This window comes from Falco punctatus (genome assembly GCF_963210335.1).
Source record: "Falco punctatus genome assembly, contig: scaffold_56, whole genome shotgun sequence".
NCBI lineage: Eukaryota > Metazoa > Chordata > Aves > Falconiformes > Falconidae > Falco > Falco punctatus.
The window spans coordinates 675,363-696,117 of record NW_027660190.1 but is presented as its reverse complement, the minus strand read 5'-3'; the positions used below and the strand labels follow the sequence as shown (position 1 = coordinate 696,117).

Sequence of the window (20,755 nt, the reverse complement as noted above, 5' to 3'; positions counted from 1 at the left end):
AGCCATCTGTTCCTCACCCTAAGCCCTTTTAACTAGCCCTGCTAATTTGATGATGAGGTAAGAAGTACAACTGGGGGACTGACAGGGCTTGTAGCCTTGCCCCTCCTGCAGGAGAGCGAATTGGATGTCCTCTAAGCATTCGATGGGTTTTGAATCCCAGCATCGACTGCTTTGTGTTCTCTCAGAATTCGGAGATCGATGTGAGGCTCTTTGCCCCTAATCCAGCCCCTGTTCATCATTATCACCTCCTCAAAGTGGCCAGTGCTTTGTTATCAGGAGAGGCAAAATCTTACAGGGTGGCCATAATCTCCTCTGAGAGTCAGACAGATATTCTCTGTGGGTAAGAAAGTGACAGTGACCGAAAGCTCTAGGGGGAAGCAGGCTAGAACAAAGCTGTCCATTGCATCCTTTCATCAAACTGTTAATCTTTCTTTCAAAGACATCACATTTGTTTGGTGACAAAAGCCCCAAAGAAGCTGAATTGAGCCTGAAATCCTGTAGCAAGATTTAGAGGAAGCATCTTTCATTCAGAGCAGGGAGGGGCGAGAGACTCCTTCTTTTTCTTCCTACCAACCAATGGGCTCTCAGAAGCCCACAAAGGTGACGGATTAATGCAGGGGCTCCCCAGGTAGATGCTACGTGACTCCTGGCACGCTCCACACAGCGACCAGCTGAACAAGAAATATGGAGTGTGACAAGATCCAGCATAAACTTGTGCTTTGGAAGGAGGGTGCTTTGCCTCTCTGAGAGATTTGTAAATTTACTACAGAAGACCCAAGATACAATGATCAGTATTACAGTTGTCAGAATCCAAATAGCACAGATTTTAACCAGTTTTTCTACTCCTAAATTTTGATTGTATATTGTCTTGCTGTTTCCTCCAGTGCACAGCCCTGTTCCAAATCTCTGTTCTGGATGCTTTCTGTGCAAAGTCTGCATCTTTTTCTCAAGAACAACAACAAAAGTTAAAAGGATCCTAGCTCTATTCTAATTATCAGGTGGATTTAGGACTTAAGGGCAAACTAACTGGGCTATAAGGAGGCTGCAATTTGATGTGTGTTACTTCTGTGCTAGCTTTTTCAGTCTTTCCCATCCTTTGCTGCTCATTTATGTCTGTGTATTGTCCCTTCTTTTGTGTTGGCATTGCTGGCTGTGCAGCCAGATTTCAGCTGGAAAAATAATTTTATTTTTGGCTAAACTATTTTTCAGCCAGATCGTTTCCCTGACCTGGTTCACTGAGCAGTAAATAAACACTTTTGTGGTCTCTGTGATGGAAGAGTGATGAGGAGGGGAATAAGGGTTTGGGGGCAGAGCCTGCTTCAACTGGATTAAGCCGCACTGTTGTCAGATGTCTAAGTACGGCCTCATTTCAGCCAGTACTTGGAGGCTTCTGAATACTGTGCTCCTGGGACAACATTGCAATGCCTGGGTCTTCCTTGTCAGCAGGAAACAGGTACTTTGTGTGTAAATGGAAGGCCCAGGGCTGTCTTAATCATTTGTGCTGCAGAGGCATCCCCAGTGGGAGAGGATAATGGAGAGAAAAACCCTCTGAAGCAAGACCATTTTACTTTGAGGTTTGGGCATGGTTGTATTTGTGTGTCAAAGATGTGGCAGGCATTAGGACCACGCAAGAGCCACTTGGAAGCATCTGACTGTTTGTAAACTGTGCTTTCCTGGCTCTGGAGGCTTTTAAAAATAGTACCAAACCTGCAACCAGTCTGTGTTTTTATTTAATTATTATTAAATAGTTATATGGGGAATTGGAAATATTGACAGCAGTGTTAACATATGGGGTGCAAGTGGTGTGTCAAGCAAATGAAAGAGATTTAGTTTGTAGCCAGTAAATGGCGTGATAGAGTCTGAGCCCCACATATAAGAGCGTTCGGATGTGTGTCCTTATGGCTGGTAGGCTGTGCCTCAAATGTCCGTGCAGCAAAATTTCCTTACAGCTGCTCTGCTGTGCAATTTGTCTTTGTTTCCTATCGACAGCAAATTAGAAGTAGGAAGCTCTTTGCAGTGCTAGATTTTCTGTTGGAGGGAAATGGAAGCTAAATCCCATGGGTGCAGTGTAGCTTTGTCAGAGCTAAGTGCCTGGGGTCGCGCAGCCAAGCAGTGGCTGCTTTTGCAAAGGGAAGCGGTTATGTTACCCCTCTGTGGGTTAATATTTGTGCTATAACTCCATACTTCACCCTCACTCAGAACTGAACTGCAGCAAGGTAGGTTACAACCTGCTCATGTGGCAGCGTATTGTGTTAATGGTAAGAGCAACCATGCTGACGCTGCTTTTCACTTGAGACATTTCCTCCTTTGAAGAGGAATTGATAATGTCACTTTTATGACCCTCTGTGAGCTTTTGCAACATGGAGCCTCTCTATCAGCCTGTCTAGCTCTTAAAGCTGTTTCTTCTCAAGCTTGTACTGAAACGAGGCATTGCTGAATCACCTCCGAAGCAGCAATGTTATGAGAGGTCATACTGAAAGTGGACCAGTTCCCACAGGAAAGTTCTGCAAACAGCCTTCTTAAAAGGCTCTTGTTTAAAAGCTAATGTCTCACGCACCCTGTTGCCTCTGTGAATTAGAAGATTCAGCCCATAGCTGAGACAGACATGGGGATGAGACAGGGATTTCTATTGGCAACTGGAAAGGAAGAAGAAGCTGAGAAGTAGGTTGACTTTTGAAATTCAGCTCTGGTGTCCTGGCAGCTGTTGAAGTGCCATAAAAAAGGCAGTGGTTTAACACTGGGTGAGCATCAGAATCTTCAAAGCACTTTCCTGTTTGGGAAAGATGTAAGGAACTCCTCAGAATTCCTGTCTGCGTTTGGAGGGGTGGAGGCTGCAGCCTGCTCTAAAGAGGGAATAGGAAGCTCCAGATCTTCATCCAGCGGATATTTTTCCCATGCTTTTTCCTCCCACACAGCAGCTCCCTCCCTTCCCTTCTGGAGCAGCAACAGGCAATAGTTTCAACACAGACAGTGCTTGGCTTCCTTAGGTTTGCTGGGTGCAGCTTCAGAATTAATTTGCTCTTTAAAAAAAATGTATTTTGAAGAATGGAAATCTTACCAGAGCGGTGTTACTGTTAGAAATCTCTGGCATGAGAGCAATGACCTCTGGTTCCCTGTACCTCAGCAAGCATGATGAGTGAAGTTAACTCTGCTGCCTGATTTAGGGATAACATAGGCTACAGCTCACACGTAGATGCAAGTAAAAATCAGTATTTAACTCTAGGAAAGCCAGCTTTTACTTGCTGTCTCTTAGTTCTATTTGTATTCCCTCCAATGCAAATAATAATTCATAAATTTTTTTTTCCTGACAACTTTTATCTAGGAGTCTTGGTGTACCTTACAGACTGATGCTCTGAGTTTCTCAGCCTCCCAGCAAGAGACATGTTGTCTGACACAGGGGCAATGAACAGTACGGGGACTGCCCTGGGATATTCTGAGCCAATATTAGAAAGGATTTGAACCCAGCATCCCACTCCTGCATTTTTATAGTAATAGAGACCTACAGCTACCTATGCAATGATTTTACTCCAAGAACCATTTGTAATAGCAGGGAGGTTTAAAAGAAAAGAAAAAGGATAAAAGAAAAAAAAAAAAAGGATAAAAGCAGCATTTCATTTTTGCAGTTCTCAGCCCTTTTTATATTTTATTATGAAATGCATTTCTAAGGCATTTTCTTGAAGGAGGAAAGAAGGCATATTCATTTTAAGCTATTATTTCATGCTGTTCATTAGCTTCTGATTAAAGTACATTTAGAGTGGTTTATGACATCGTTATTTCAAACTCCTACAAGAAAGGTGGGCCTGAAAAAGCATTTTTTATTAATATAGTGAGATTTGAGCTGTGATGGAAGAGAACACAATTGTCTTGAAGCTTTCAAGGAGAATAACTTGCTCCGTGTCTCATGAGTTCAAATAATTTTGTCTTCTGGACCATCTCCTCAAATGCTGCTAATGTGGTGAGGTATGGGAAAAAACAGACTGAGATAATGGGCTCTAAAAGGACCAAAATCAGTGGTTAGGTTTCACACCTTTAATGTGCTGCCTCCTTAGAAGGCAAACACCAGCACTGTGTATCAGTGCGGTTTCTGAATTGATTTTGTGTGTTGCAAAGGTCCAGCCTGGAAAAGTATACTGAATAGATCACCTTTGATTGCTGTGTTAGAAATATGTCCCCAGTGATCTGGTTAGTAAAAGGTAGAAGGTGGCACGGCTGCTGCTGTTTTGGCTCTGCAGAATAAAGAGCAGCTCTATGACTAATTCTTGCTGAAAACAGGATCTGAGTGAAAATGACATTACAGTTTCAGACAGTTTCATGTAATTTTTTTCCTGTCTTCAACGAGTGTTGTGTCAGTCCAGGTGGGATTGCCCTGAAGTAACCTGCTTGTTTTGTTCAGGTCCTTATTTCACAGGAAGACTTATGCAGCATCAGCAAAACTTTATTGTCCCTATTTGCATAGAATTAGATGCAGAGCCAAGCATCAGAGAAGAGCTAGAAAGCTGCAACAATGTAATATTCCCCAAAGGTCTCACATTTGTGAAATGACAAATCTGAGCCCTTTGGGAGTTTGCAGCTTGGACAGACAGTAGGGAAATGAAACAGCTGCACATCACAGCCTTCAGAGATCAAGCATAAAAGTGAATGGAGCTGTCTTCAATTACATCTGTCCATTTCTGCCAGGTGTGAAGGTACATGGGAAGTTCCTTTGATCAGCAGAGTTAACTGCTGATGAATCCTCTGCAGAGATAGATAAGCACACTGGGTAAATGTTGTGAGGAGATCATGGATCCATGTACTGTATTGCCCCAGGGCATAGATAAGGGGATTAAATCAAGTTGAACTCTATTTACTCTACCTTCTCTGTGAATTTGTCCAGCAAAAAGAAGTCTGAATCCAGATATAGTTCATGAGAGCATTAATATACCTGTTTTCCTTCTCAACTTTCCCATTTGTCATGCTCCAGGCATTTCTTTTCGTTCTTTGTAAATAGTTTTGGGCAGAGGATTCATCTGTGTACATGAACATATATACACACACACAAGCTATCACATGTACCCAGGCTGCTGGATGCTTCCAGTATGTTGGGAGACATTTAGCAAACCAGATAATCCCTAGAGGCTCTCACCACCCAGCAAGGCAAGGCACAGTCCTATTCTTGACAGACTTGCTTCTCAGAGGACTGGTCCTAAATCAAAGACAATGAGAGGTCCTCATTCCATTAGCTTTTTGTCAGAGAAACTCTTTCAAAAGTTTACAGTCACCCCCCTGCAAACCAATGTGTAAAGCCACAGCAAGAACCACCAGTACGTGATAAAGGGCTTGCAGATCATTTCTGCAAGCGCAAGCTGCAAGAACCCTGCACTGAAAGCAGAGTCGGTGTTCAAAGGAGAAATGGAAAAAGTCATTTGTCACATATTCAGACCTATTTGCTTGCCACTTGTTGCTCAACTCCCCTATGCATAGTCTAGCTACCGCCACGAGCAAATGGTGAAAATTTTTAGAGGCAAAGTTCAATAAACTGTTTGAAAGCTTGTCCTTTGACAGCAGATGGCTGTAGTGCTTCAGCCACTGGATGATCTGCCTCGTCATGAAATGTTCTTCACCTGGGATTCCACGCTAGCCAAGTAGTGAAGTTTCTTAAGAACATGCAGATTTTGTCAGAGACCCAGTCAGTTAGAATTTGTAATCCCAGTGGCTGAACCATTAATATGTGGTTTTACTCCAGCTATGACCAAGGTCCAGTCCAGTTTGTGTCCATATGAGTAGCACTGGAGAGACTGCATGGGAGACTGGGGTTGCCTGGTCTGTGAAACCACTGTGTGTGAAGACACTAGCTCATGCTTTAACTAGGATGTGTGCAAGGAATGTTACAGTGCAAGGAAGATGGCACACACCTGTACTGATCCTGCTCTGTATTAAGTAGCGCTTTGCTTTACTGAGATTCCAGCTGTTTCTCTTTAGTGGCAACATGGAGCTGAGTGAGTCAGAAGTAAGCTCTCCGGTATGGAAATCTCCCGAGTCCTTAAAAGATTGTGAATGTCTCTTTTGTACTTCTATCCTGCAGCCAGAGTCACTTTGTTAGAAAGTTCAGTGACTGCCATGGAAGGCAGGTGTTGCTGTCCATTTAGTTCCATGTTTGCATGTAACTGAAGAGGGTGCTTTGGAAGGTAACAGATCAAAGACGACACGGTGCATATTATGATATAACCAACCTGTGGAACTTGCTACTGAAGGAGACAGGGGAAACAGTGGTGCCCAAGAAACTTCTGAAAAGTACAGAAATACAAAGAGAAGAGGGAGGTAACAGGTGAGCAGCAGAACTCACGACACCTGGTTTTACAGGGCTTTGAATTGTGGTGTTCCTTTCTGATTCTGCAGACACCATATATACTGTTTCCTCTCAACTTCCCCCCCCCCCCCCCCCCCATCGAGCCCTCAACTACTGCAGTTTGCCATGAACTGCTTCAGAGACTACATGTACTGCAAGTGAGTGTGCAAGAGCCCAAAGCTACAAGCACTGATTGCCCAGATAGCTGCTGCCGGGCAAGCCAAACAGCCTGTGCTGCCCCACAGCTGCTGGCAGATAAACAAATAGCTTCAGGAGCTGCAGTCAACCCTTGGGCCGTGTCCTGTGGAGACCTGTTGTAGGAACCTGTGGTGTTAAAACACTTCAACCCTTTGTCGGATGCCACTAAAATTGGCCAAGAGTCAGAAGTGAGTGGGAAGGGGAGGACTGGCAGCTGACAGCAATCACAGAAGCCCTTCCCCAGGCTAACCGTGACGTAAGTAAGCATGAGTCACAGCATAAACTGATGATCCTAAAATTATCTACAAGGATGAATACTGTCTAACTGTCCCAAGGCATTATGGGCTTTCTGCTTACTCTGGAATTGGCACATTTTGACTTTGGGTGCAGACAGCCTGACCGCTTGACTCCAGGCCCGTAGTAGTATGACAGCTCCAACTGCACTTTTTTATTTGGGCCTGCTGCTTTTGCTTTTAGATGAAGATTCAGCAGGAACCTTCTTCCTTACATTGTAGCCTCTAGGCATTACTGATTTGGTGCTGAAGCTGGTATTTTCTTCTTTTGGCAGCTCCTTGCCCTCTGGCATTGAATCCAGGCTGATGCTCCAGCCCCCTCCCCTCCTGTGTTGTTCCCAGGCTGTCAGATGCAAAACAAACACTCAGTGGCTCAGAGCTCCTTGCATCCAGGAGAAATTGCATTTTCACACTGGCTCTGAACCTCCTCCGCAGAGCCAAAGCAAAATTAATGCGGAAACTAATCCCTTTGCCCCTACCACGCACATCCTCTTCAATGATGGAGCCAGGAAAGACTGAAGAGAATTAACCTTTTCTGCAAAATTCTCTGAGCTAAGAAATACCCTGCTTTTCATGCTCTCTTCCTCTTTCCCAGTTGCTGCATCAGGGAAACCAGTCTTCTCTGGAGCTGAAGTGTCTTCTTCCTCTTCTCACTACTAAAGCTACAAGTTTATTTTAAAAATAAATTCCATACTATGCAGGATTGCCATAGCTAGTCTTGGCTCTCTATAGCTAGTAGCTAGACCAAGTAGGTGGCAGCTTGGTAGAGTAACTGCTGCCCGCTCAGAAGCATCCAAGAATAGCTCTAGCCTCTCCTAGGGATCAAGTATACAAGTCTGGAGCTCCAGGGGTCCCTTCCTGTGACGCATATGGCGTTACTATCATAGCCATGGAATACGCTACCGTGTGAAGCTAGACACAGACATCTGGAATTGAGGGCAGCCTGTAACACTGAACTGACAAAAGAAAAAAAGGTATCAAGGTTTCTGGTCTCCCTCACTTCCCTTTTCTCAGGTGTCACAAACTCCAGTGCAGCCTTGTGCACTGTTAACTGGCCAGGCAGAACGCACTGCAGTCCCCCTCTCAGCTTAGGGACAGCTTGCTCCAGGAACGCTGCCTCTTTCTCCTTTCCAGGGACTGCACTTGTGACATACTGACAAATGGCATTTTCTTGCACAGGCTCCTGGACTGTCCAGCTAGAGAAGGGAGGCACTGTGGTGGTGCTGCGGAGCCTGCTGCGGCTGGGACTGATGTTCTACCATGTCCCAATGACCGAGCGATACGGCTATGTCTGCTTCGGCACTGGCGAGAAGAACTTGGATCTGCCCTTCATGCTGTGACTCGCCTGTCTGGGATGAGGGCTCGAGAACATTTAGATTTTATACTTAGGAGACTTTTGTTTACTGCTTGTTCTAATAAATGTGTGAAACCTCTGCACTTTGAGCAAGATTCTTTTGTGCCTGGATTCTGGCCCCAGTTCTTTTCTTAGGACTTTGCTGTGTGCGATCCTCCTTCAGCTCCAGGTTGAATTCCCTGTTATGTGTCACTGAAGATCCTTTAGATACTGACAGATGGCATTTTCTTCCACGATGGGTGAAGCCCCAGGTTAGAAATCAAACCTAGGCCATCTAGTTACACATGCTTACACAACCATGACACTTCCTTGACACCATGCTTACACAAAACTAATTTGGAGACAGCATGAATGAATGCCTACTATCACCCATGAACGACAAACAGAACAGGGCTGCACTCAAGAGTAGAAAGCTCATGCATACTGTAAGGGATCTGTACTAAACCCTGAACTCGAGAAAGGCATATTGAAGAAAGTATTTTGTTTTTCAAATGTTAGGTTTCATGAAAATTAGAGAGGTCCTTCCAGCTCATGGCATTAAACTGTAGAAAACATTAACTGTGGGCATCACCTGGTCTTTTGCAAAATGTGCTCATTCAGGTTCATCTCAAGGCAGTGGTTTAATCCAGTGACTTTTCCATTAGTAAAGCTCATTGAGCAGAGCTACCTAGGCTAGAAGACGTAGTAACTTCTGTACGCAGGAGAAGAAAGAAAAATCTTTTCCCTTCTGAAGGGCTGTAGGTTTCAAAGCTTCATAAAATAGACGGTCAGCCAGAGATTTTATCTCAGTATAGTTAATGAAGTCTTAGCTCTGCCTCCCAAAGCAAAAAGATCTTGGCCAGCTCAAGGGGCTGAATGTAGGGCTTCCATTTCACAAAGTAAGGCTAAGAAGAACGATTATAACTTGGTTTCCTGGGTAAAACGTGTTTATCCTTACACTCTGTTCCTGTCCATGCTGATAGGTATTAGCAGATGATTCTGATGAAAGCAGTACAAGGTTAAGTGGCATAGTAGTATATAAATAAGCTGTGTTGATCTGTAGCCCCCAGACAAATATCAAAGAAACGGAGCCAAAGCCATAATGACCCTGATAAATGTAATGACCTTTTCATACCAGGCCCATAAGTAGCACGTCTCAAGTAGCAGTGGTCAGTAGGTGCAAGGTACACGCACGTACTACTATACAAGGAGAGAAATGGTGCCACCTTTTAGTTAGAGCGTGGAAAATTATGCGCATCCATCAGGCCCAAACTATCCCAGGAAGCAGCCATACCACCAATACGGACAACTTAAGGCAAATGTATTTCCATGGGGAAAAAATCACAGGCCAAGTCATCAAGGATGTCAACATTCCGTATTTCCTAGATCCAGGAGTGAAGCACAAGCCAGAAATCCTTAAGGGGACGTGTAAGATACACACGTCTGTTTACCACTGCCATAGGTGTTCTGCTGCAAATTATGGATAGTACAGATAATTAAAAAAATTAATTTTGGTAGTCATAACAATTTCTGTTACTGCCAAGGAAATACAGTTCTGCAGGAGACTTTTTCTTCCATTAGTGTCACAGGTATAAAAGCCCAAATGAGGCAGATCTGAGCTGAAACACAGGTTAATGGGGAATCACCATTCATTGTTGGAAAAAGCGGGAAACATGCTTTTCCAAACCCAGTCGTGAACCACGATGAAACAAAAGCCTTCAGATCCTTTCCAGCTTTGAGGTAAAAGTCTTTGCCCCTCCTTTCTCCAAATCATTCTGCACACTGGACTTTGCTTTGCTAAATCTTGTATTCTGCTAGAGGAGCAGGTTGCAGCTCATTCACTGGAGACAGTATAGAGTACTAATGACAGTTTTGGCATAAGAAAATCGGGGATACTGACAACCTTGCAAAAAAAGCAGAGCAGTGGGAAACAGCTGTGCTTACTGACTATGCCAGTTCTGTCCATTAGTGGTTTAAACAGAGAGGCTCGTGTGTATGTTTGACATTATCCTTCAGCAAAGGGTGTCCCACTGGCAGAGGTTTTTTGCACCACTTAGGGCCCCTCTTCCAGATAAGCTTTGCAGATCTGACGGACCAGCGGGTCAGATACCTGTCAAAAAAACACAAATGCATTTCAGCTTGAGAGTGATCACAGAGAAGAGGTTCCAACTGAAGCAGGAGCAGGCACTGTAGCCTTTGCCTCCACACATGCCTCTTTATAAAAGGAATAACCATGAGCAGAGCCCCCTCAATTCAGAAGGGGCCACTGGAAAGGAATCTTTCTTTGTTTTGGAACTTCTGAGCTGCACCTCTGCACTGAACCCCCTGGCACCTGCTTGACTTCCAGTCTTACAAATCAGGCGTAGTCTCCAGGCTGCTGGCAAGTTGTCCACCTGTAGTGAAACTGGAGTGCCAAACCCCGTCATTGCAACCAAGTCCAAGACTGAATGCATCCAGCCTCTATGGGAGGTGTTATTTCAACAGCTGGCCTCAATAAGGTAAACGAATTACAAAGGCTAAACTCTGTGAGAAATAAAGTCTCTAAAAAGGGGTTAGTTTACTTCTGGTGGATAATCGGTTATTTCTTCTGCATGTGATGGGTTTCTGGCCTAGTCTTGTATTTTCATACATTCAGCTTTGCTTTAGTGTTCTCTGTACAATACTACTGCAGCTTGGTGGTGCGGGAAGTCAGAACCTACAGTGTAAGAGGTACTAGAATGGAATTATCATCACAAAACTACAAATCTCTGTGAAGAGCAATGTCTGGCAAATATCCTCTGTTTTTTACCATTTGAAGTTTTAGGCTTGGCTTTGCAAACAGGCAGGGGATTTCAGATCCAGAATCAGTTACTGGAAATCTTACCCTGCGGCTGGGTGGCCTAGAGTTTTGTTAGACTTTAAATCTTTTGCTACCAGTAGAGAGGGGAATAGAGGTCCTCAGAGAAAGAGGAGTCTTTTCGGACAATAAAGATCCAAAGTAAAACCCTAGCATAATCTGCAAAAATAATGTTCTAACAAATTAGAATTTGGCACAGACTGATAAACTTTGTCCAGCGATGTTTGCATGCCTCTGGTTGAGTAATCCCATGGTCTTAATGTAACCTCAATCAGTTATCCTCTCCCCAGACAGCTTTGTTACCTTCTATTTTGCATCGTGCAAATTTGAGATATTAGGAACTTTGGACAGAGACCATGTAGTGCATTTGTTTGAAGGCATTTGGCACATTCCTGAGAACTACAAAGCAAGCTTGCTATGCCAGGCAGCCACAGACTATGTAACAGCAAGCCCATTTTCCAAGCACTTTTCTTCCTCAGCTATCCTGAACAGCACAAATTGAAAAAAGAATCATATTTGGAAGTACCTGCTACTGAAACGAAGCCACTTCAAAAGGCTTTTCTTTTGCTTTGAGAAGTTTATGTTAGTTAACTAAACACCTAGAAGCAACAGCAGGAGGGATCTGGGAAAAGGTATCAAGCAAGATACAGCCACTTCTTCTCCTATGCATGCATTATATTAGCCTCTTTTGACCTTCAGAGTTATGCTAGTGCATTAGTGGAATCCTTTACATAACAACATCAGGACAGGACTCTTAATTTCTCTTGCCTTTAATTTCCCATGCAAGGGGAGTTCAGCGAGACCAAACACAGGTCCCCAGTTTGGAATCTGGCAAAGAACCATGGCAAGGCAGCTCCTTCGGGAGAAGCTGCAGGGGTATTAGATGGGCATGTGGGGCTTGGCCCTTCTTTTCATATTCCCCTTGCTGCAGGGGGAGGTCTGTAGCACAAGTTTTGGTATCGCAAGACGGCACTTACAGTGAAAGTGGAAAAAAAATCCCCAATTGTTTTAATGCATCAGCGTGCCAAGTGCACTTCTGGTCACGTGTCCACGTGCTTATGGGAAAGTGCTCCCGTGATAATAAATGATCTCAGTGGGAGAGAAGTGAATGTGTGAATGTGAGATAGATACACATCAATGCTGTGTGCAGGTTTAGACAGACAGTGGCTTTTTAAGAAACCCCTCTGTTTCTGTGTGGGGGCTGGAAGTGCACACCCCAATTCTGCATAGGAAGGAGGATTTAGTACTGGCCTGATTTTAAAGCTTTTGTTATTTCTCTTTTGAGCAGGTCTAATGATTCAAGATTTGGCACTTTCTCTTGCTGAACCCAATGTCACGTCCTAGTGCCAGGAGAAACTGTAGGCTGTAGGAAGGGCTATCTTCCGGCAGAGATAACAGACCTGTCATCTTCCTCTTCATCAATGAAGAGTCCAGTGGTATTTTTCGTGAGAAAGTAAACCCCTGTTTATAGTATCCTGACCAAGACTATGTGTGGAAGTCTGTGTGTGTGTGTGTGTGTGTGTGTGTGGATGCTGTGGACCTCAACTGTTGGGATGTAAAGATGTTTAATAATAACAGCAACCATTATTCTTCCTCTGCTGATAATTTTTGGAGCAGTGCTCTGCTATTGTGCTTCTCCAGCTGTCCCTCCTCCTCTCCCGTTCCCCTCTGCCCATCCCTTGGCTTGCACCACTTAAATACTTACTTAAGTACGTCCCACTTGCCCACTGTCCAGGTACCTTTGGGGAAGCACAATATGTCTATAGTCCAAAATCCTACTGTGACTTGTTGAAAGTGTTCCAGCAGTGGTGAAAATGCTACATTTCATAGCCAACTCAACAAAAAGAAAGGGCTTTGCATGGATGACTCAGTTAATTTCCCTTTGCCTACAGCAGAAGCAGCTGAAGGATTTCCAGTTGGTTGCCCCATTAGCCAGGGTGTCTCACTGCGGGTCTTTTGAAATTGCCGTGGCTGTTGCACCGGTGAGCTAAAGAGGGCACTTGAGGCTTTCGAGCAGCAAAGACAGAGTCCTGAGAATAACATACGGAAACCATGCAAACTATCCCTGGCCTGCTGGTCTTAAGGTTAAGTCTTAGGGTTCAGTCTTAAGGTTAATTCTTAAGGTTAACTCTTAAGGATGAGTCTTAGAGTTAAGTCTCAAAGTTGAGTCTTAGGGTTAAGACTTAGGGTTAAGTCTTAGGGTAAAGTCCTAGGGTTAAGTCTTACGGTTGATTCTTAGGGTTAAGTCTTAGGGTTATGTCGTTTAGTTAAGACTTAGCGTGAAGTCTCAAGATTAAGATTTAGGGTTAAGTCTTAGGGTTAAATCCTTAGATATGTCTCAAGGTTGAGTCTTAAAGCTGAGTCTTAGGGTTAAGGCTTATGGTTAAGTCTAAAGGTTGAGTCTTAGGTTTAAGTTTTAGTGTTAAGTTTTAGGGATAAGACTTTAGATTAAGTTTTAGAGTTGTCTTAAGTTTAAGTCTTAAGGTTGAGTCTTAGAGTTAAGTCTTAGGCTTAAGTCTTAGAGTTAAGACTTAAGATTAAGGCTTAAGGTAGAGTCTTAGGGTTAAGTCTCAGGGTTAGGTCTTTAGGTTAAGACAGGGTTAAGTATCAATGATAAGTCTTAGGGTTAAGTCTTAAAGTTAAGTCTTAGGGTTAAGTTTTACGGTTAAGCCCTTACCTAAAGTTTTAATGTTGAGTCTTGAGTTAAGTCATATGGTTAAGTCTTAGAGTTACGTCTTAGGGTTAAATCTTATGGATGAATCTTAGGGTTAAGTCTTAGGGTTAAACCCTATGGTTAATTCTTAAGGTTGAGTCTTAGGGTTAAGTCTTAGAGGTTGAGTCTTAGAGTTAAGTCTTAGGGTTAAGTCTTAAAGTTAAGTCTTAAGGTTAAGGCTTAAGGTAAAGTCTTAGTGTTAAGTCTCAGGGTTAGGTCTTTAGGTTAAGACAGGGTTATGTGTCAATGATAACTCTTAGTGTTAAGTTTTATGCTTAAACCTTTAGGTTAAGTCTTAATGCCGAGTCTTTGAGTTAAGTCTTAGTGTTAAATCTTAAGGTTAAGACTCAGGGTTCAGTCTCAGGGTTCAGTCTCAGGGTTCGGTCTCAGGGTTCGGTCTCAGGGTTCAGTCTCAGGGTTCAGTCTCAGGGTTATTTCTTAGCCTTAGGTCTTAGGGTTAATATTAAAGTTAAGTCTTAGGGTTAAGTCTCAGGGTTATATCTGAAGGTTAAGTCTTAAGTTTAAAGTCTTACAGATGGAGTTTTGGGGTTATCTCTAAGGGTTAAGTCTTAAGTTTAAGTCTTAGGGTTAGGTATTAGGATTAAGTCTTAGGGTTTAGTCTGAGCTTAAGTCTTAAGTTTATGTCTTAGGGTTATGTCTTAAGGTTTTGTCTTACGGTTAATTCTTTGGGTTAAGTCTTAGAGTTCAGTCTTAGGCTTAAGTCTTAGGGTTAAGACTTAAGATTGAGTCTTATTACTGTGAACAGAGGTATATTTCTCAAAATCTTGCAACTTAGTCTTCTGCAAGATTGATCGATAGACAGATATTCAGACAGACATAAAAATTACGCAATAGGTGCCCTAAATGGTTCAGGGATTTGTTTCAATCAGGGTAGGTTGCAGAACTTCCTACAGTGGCTATCTACTTCCTCATGCTGCTAAGAACTCCATCGTGTTTGCCATCACTGCTAGCAGTTGCTCTGTTCCTTGCTTCTTTGGGTAACTTTGGAGTCCTGGCTGTGGAAACAGGCTAGTGTGATGAAATTTAGCACATAGGAATACTTCATGGTTTGCTGGCTCTTCAGCAGGGGTTTCCTTCCTCCACTCCCTGGCCAGATCCACCCCTGTTCTCTTCATTCCTCTGTCCCTCTCCTGTCACCACACCACCCCATCTCAACCCCACTCTGCTGCTCGGAATATTAAGGGAACTAGATCTGTATTGAAAAAATTGGGGTTTCTCTTTCCTCTCCTGAGGATTTACCACCCAGAGCAGGCTCAGGTTCTGATCCTGCAAACTGCTCCCCAGTGCTTGGATGCTTGCTCTGGGAAACAAGGACAGCTGCTCAAATTCTTTTGCAGGCAGAATCTTTGTTTAAATTCTAGTTGAAATGAAATGAAAAGCTGTCATCAGTCCCACCTGTGGCACAGAGAGACACCTGTGTTTCATACACATGTCTGCACAGAAACACACGCAGAGGGAAAAAAGCCCAGAACTGCTTTGTGCAAGGAAGTACGTAAACTCTCCCTATCAGCATTGCTGCTTTGAGCAACTGAATTGTTCGACAGTTATCCGACAAGCTGACACACTGCCCATCAAATAAGAACCAGAATGTATGCCATTTGCAAGATGGGGCAGCAATAAGCTTTCAACCACTTTCCAGCAAGATCAATTCAAGCAAGGTTGTGTATTCATGGATCTTCTCCTCTGCAGAGCCATGAAGAAAACATGAACCGCACTCCCCAAAGGCAAAGGAGCAAACTGAGGGAGAGCAGCTCATCGGCACCTTTCAGAGCTTCAACAGTCTGGAGAAACGGGAAAAACACCCATACAAAGATAAACAGCAGCCAAGATGCACTTTTATAAAATTTATATTGGGGCCTGTTCCAGATCTCAGAATGACTTTCAATATTGCTTTGCATGACTATTAGACCAAGGCCTAAAGTGGAGTGATAGCTTCTGCTTGCTGGGGCACGGTAACATCACTCAAACGAGTGACCTGAGGTTAAAAAAGTGCTCCACTTCAGTGACACTCCCCAAGCTGATTCACCATCAAACAAAAAAAGATTTGCTTTCTCCAGTATGGTGGGAATGATAAAGTCGGTCAGGGAGAAAAACCCTCTAAGACTTGCTTGCAAGTTTCAGAAGGCCGGCATTCTTTATGGCAGTGCTGGGAGCACGGGGGAATGTTTCCTCTGAGCGTGCTCACCCAGTTCCTCGAGGGTACGCACTATGGACAGCAGAGCACTTGCACACTCATAGCACATTACACATGCATTTTCAGTCTGGCACGGGATGGGTTACAAGTTGCTTGCTTTAATGCAAACGAGCACACACCCTCAGACAGCACTGCTGAGGTTTTTTACTAGCTCCCCGTGCTCCCCAGGCGGGGCCTTGCCCTCTCTCGGGGGGCTATCTGAGTCAGAGGTCACGATCTCCCCCCACAACAATTACCTTTGTCCGAATTCCAACCAACATTCTGCGGATCGCAGCACTCTATCGGCTTGTCTCCTCCTGCGACCACAACGTCCTCACCCGGAGGCTCTTTTTTTCCCCACCCATTCTTTGTTCCCCATCCTTCCCAAGGCTGACTCCCTGGATGAGAGGTCCCTTAATTCGTCACTTCTAACAGCTTTAGAGAGTCAGCTTGGCCTAACCTTTGTGCGCAGGTGTGTTTAACGTAGAGCTACACAGCAAATCAGAGCATGGCAACTGGGGAGCTCAGACATCTTGTCCCTTTGCCGAGCCAGCAGCTTCCCCTTAGCAGAATCCCTGGACATAAATGTATATACAGTGGAATCTATACAGTGGCATCAAACGTCCCGCCAGACACCACATCCGTCCCTAAAATCCTTCCCCCCAAACAACCCTGAAAGACTTCCCTTGACACCCTCCTCCACCCCTGGCTGTTCCTGAAATCATCCCTCACCTCCACCTCCCCGCCCTGGCCCTAAAACATTTCCCCCAGAGCCTGGTCCAGCCCTGAAGTCCCTCCCCCACCCTCGGTCCAGCCCTAAAGTCCTTCCCCAAAACCGCCCCCCCCCCCCCCCCCCCGTCCTTCCCTAAAGGCCTCCATCAACCCCCCTGTCCGTCCCTAAAACCCTTCCCCCAGATTCCCCACTCTATTCTCTAAATAACACACACACCCTCCACCCCCCCCACCCCCACCCTCCCCACCCCCATACCCAGGTTTACCAATACACACACACCCACCTCCTCAAACCTCCCCCACCCCCCATACACCCACTCCCACAAACACACATCCTTGCCCCACCCCCCACCCCCACACACCCCGCTCCATCCCTAAACACCTTCATCGATTCCCACCCGTCCCTCCCTAAACCCCTTCCCCCCGCCCCCTCCCCTGCCCCCGTCCCTCTGTCCCTGGCATGGCCCAACTGCCCAGCACCACCAGACCACTCTGGCCCAAACACCATAAGGCAATGGTTCCCACCTGACAATAGCAAGTCGAGGAACATTTTTTTTTTTCCTAAATAGAGAGAGTTTTACTTCGTACGCTGCCGACTACGCCGAATTATGTTTTGCTGGCTGACTGGATACACAGCAAAGCTGAACTCCACATCAAATATAATCAAATCTATCAAGTATATCAAATAATGGAATATATCAAATGCAGTTTCTTATATTGCAATAAAAGAAAATAGCATGCAATATGATAAAAGGAACCAGTAGCAGTTACTGTGAGCGATATGATAAAAGAGCAATAGGAGCGAAGCATCCATTTGTTATCCCAAAGTGTTAACGTGACTAAGGAAAGGAGACATCACCAATTCCCACCCCAACAACACCCAGGCCCACCCTTCGGCTGGGAGCCCCCTTGCAGCCAGTGCCAGGAGTCTCTCGGGAACTGGGAAATTCCCCTGGAGAAGGTACCAGGCAGGAATTCTCTCGCTGCTTCCCACCGTGCATGGTAGCCATGTGAGGCACAGCACAAGAGTTCTGCTCCCTGCTTTCTCTGGTGAGGAAATTGACACAGCACATTTACACCCATACAGAACCAAAAAACATGGCCTGGGAAAGTGCAGGGCTGCTCCCCTGGAGAGGGTTCGAGGAAGGAATTCTCTTGCTGCTTCTCACCCTGCCCTGGCCGCCATGTGAGGCACAGCACAAAAGTGCTGCTCCCTGCTTTCTAAAGTTGGCAAAATTGACCGTTTATAGTTCTACTCATGTAGAGACAGGACTTTCTTATTCAAAAGCAAAACCCCAAAAGCCACGTAGCCGTGGGAAACCCTTTATCCTTCCGTGTGGCTGGTGACTTCCCATGGCTCTTCCGCAAGGCAGGAGAAACAACCATGAATTTGGAAGCCCACGTAAATTCAAGTACACTTAGTCCTCTGACAGTCACTGCTTACGGGCCAGCAGTCCTCTCACCCCTCCACAGATCTGCCTCTTAGTCCTCTAGCAGTCATCCTCCATGGAGGGACCACAAGTCCTCCATACCTACCTACCAACTCACCAGAAATGAGTCAGACCACGCCAGAAGTGACACTGCCTGACCTGCAGGAGATATATTAGGCCTGTAACGATGGTTTCAAGACAGAAAAAAACACCACCATCCACCAGCACAGCAGAAAAACAACCAGAAGAAACATCATACACAAACCAAAGGCCCCCATGCAAACCCCACAAAGGCAAAATAGCTGAAAAAAGGCACTCTCCACAAAAAAAAAAACCACCACACAGAACACATGATAAAAATGCCATAACCCCAGGAACACAGGGACAACAAACACAGGTTCTGTCCATAACAATAACACACTTTGACACTAACTCGCCTGGCCTCTGGCATACCATAACCTTGTTGCCCCAAAACCACAGCACATTGTAGCCCTAAGGCAACACAAAATGGAACGCAAAGTCCCTGAAGATCTCCACCAGGGCAAAAGCAAAGCACAGAGCCACACGGGAGGGTGGGGTTGGAAGGGACCCATGGAGGTCCTCTGGGCAAAGCCCTCTGCTCCAGCACGCTCACCTAGAGCAGGTCGCAGAGAACTGTGTGCCCTTGGCCTTTGAAGATCTCCAAGGACAGAGGCTGCACAACCTGCTTGGACAACCTCTGCCAGCATTTGACCGCTCTGAGGGGGAAAATTTGCCATTTCTCTCTCTCCTTTCACTGTACCACATTCCAGAACAGCCATGACATTACAAGCTCAGGCTTGAAAGCCAGTGCTGTGGCTGGCCTGAAATTCTGTCCCCCTATTTTTCATCCACTGGTAGCTAAAGGAGGACAAAGAAGGATTTCTTTCAAAGGAGAACTTCTCTTTTCCTCTGTCCTACTTCTCTGCCAGTGATCTGGATTCTGAGTGCTGCGCCACTGTCCTAATGGCTGGGAGAGGGGTACTTCTTGTAGGACAGGGAGGAGGTGACAGTGGAGATCATCAGGCTGGGGAAGCTGAAGGAAAACGCAAGCAACTGGAGTTGCCTGGAGCAAGAGTGGCCAGCTTCAGAGCTAAGTCACCTCGTGTCCTCAGCTCCCATGCAGGAGCTGAACCACACACATGGACTGCAAAGCAGTGTGGCCCATTGAAAAAAAACTGCTTTTGGCTCGGGATCGCCCAGGGGCATTTAACTGCAATTCCACCCTTGTCAGCAGGAAGGAAACATGCCCTGCAAGCACACACTGAGGCATGACACCTTCACCGGGGCTAAAGGGTACCTCAGGAGACCTGCATGGGACCCCCCAGCACCTGGATTGCTGGCTGGAGGATGGGTCGGTCAAAGGACCCTGATGGGAGCCCTGCAGGCTCCATACATTGGACCAACGGGCACCTTCCCTTGTCACACAGAGCATCCTCTCGGATGCTCTGCACAGTTTCTGGTAGATCTCTGGAGAAGAGCTTCTCCGCAGCCCTCTCCCGTGGGCTTGCTCACCCCCGGTGCCCTTCCCAAGCACAGCCCCATCAGGTGGATGCAGCCGGCGATGCAGGGAAGAACAAGCAGCAGGCACCACAGTCAGCACTGCGGGAAAGCTGGGACCCCAGACACCCACTCAGGCTCCCCAATCCCAGCCTGGCCCACAAGAGTGCCTTTATATCCCTTTCCCAGAAGTGCTAAATTCCCCTTCCAGCATTAGCCAATGGACCCACGCTGCTTCTTGCTGCGGTGTACAACAGCCAACAGAGAACTTGCTACACGTCTCTGATTTCCTGCATTTTTCCTGAAAAGGGCGGGTGTGTAACTCTCTGAATGGCTTCTATTTGAAGCAAGGCATTGCTTAGGGTCAACAGTGAAACGAGACACGGGCCGTCAAAAGCCGACTACGGGTCCCTTCTTTGCCATGGTCCTGGCCTACCCCACAGACTCGCCCCTGGCCGTGTTGGCCACCGGCTGGGTGAAGGTCATGGCTAACAGGGCAGGGGCTCCTGGGTGGTGCTCATCCAGCCCTGATTGCCAAGGGTGAAGCCTTAACACCCAGGTGGGATAAAGCCTTCCCAAGCAAGGGTGGTGCTCCAGGGGCACCACAATTCCTGCTGAAGCTCACCACACATTTCATTTCCCTGTGGCGCCTGGCAGGACACGAGCGGCTCTTGACTGCTGCTAGTCCCCCCGTCTTTTGGTAAAAATGGGAGTTTTTCCTCCCGGTGGGCCTGCTCCAATTCCAGCGCCTTGGGGCCTGAGGCCTAGCACGGCCTGGTTGCCAGAGGCCTTCCAACCGCTAGGCCGGCCTCCACCAAGAGGAGTCTGCCTCAGGCCACAATGGCCATCTCTAGGAAAAACAGCTTCTTTTATTGAGCAGGACCCTGTCAAAAAGCCAGGTGAAAGCGTTGGCCGCAGGCGCAGGGAGGTGGTCCTTGCCCCCTGCCCTGTCCTGCTCGGGGCTCCCCCGGGCAAGGCAGGGCCGGCCATACTGGAGAGGGCCCCAGCCCCGCCCCCCCAGGCTCCGCCCACTTTCCGTTGGGCTCAGACCGTTGGTCACGGGGAGCCCACGGCCACCACAGGCAGCAGGGCAGAGCTGTGCTGGCACGCAGCGGCGCTGGCAGGAGGCAGCCTCTGGCCCAGGAGCGCTGCCACAGCACCAGCACCCCGCTTCCCAGCCTCC

The 20,755-nt window shown here is 46.2% G+C and overlaps 1 long non-coding RNA gene across 1 annotated transcript; it reads left to right on the top strand.

Annotated features, from left to right (window-relative positions):
* Positions 1–13,378: 13,378 nt before the first annotated feature.
* Positions 13,379–14,347, top strand: LOC308057666. Its single transcript, XR_013925385.1, has 3 exons — positions 13,379–13,534; positions 14,154–14,192; positions 14,337–14,347. It is a non-coding gene; the product is annotated as an uncharacterized lncRNA (long non-coding RNA).
* The last annotated feature ends 6,408 nt before the right edge of the window (positions 14,348–20,755 follow it).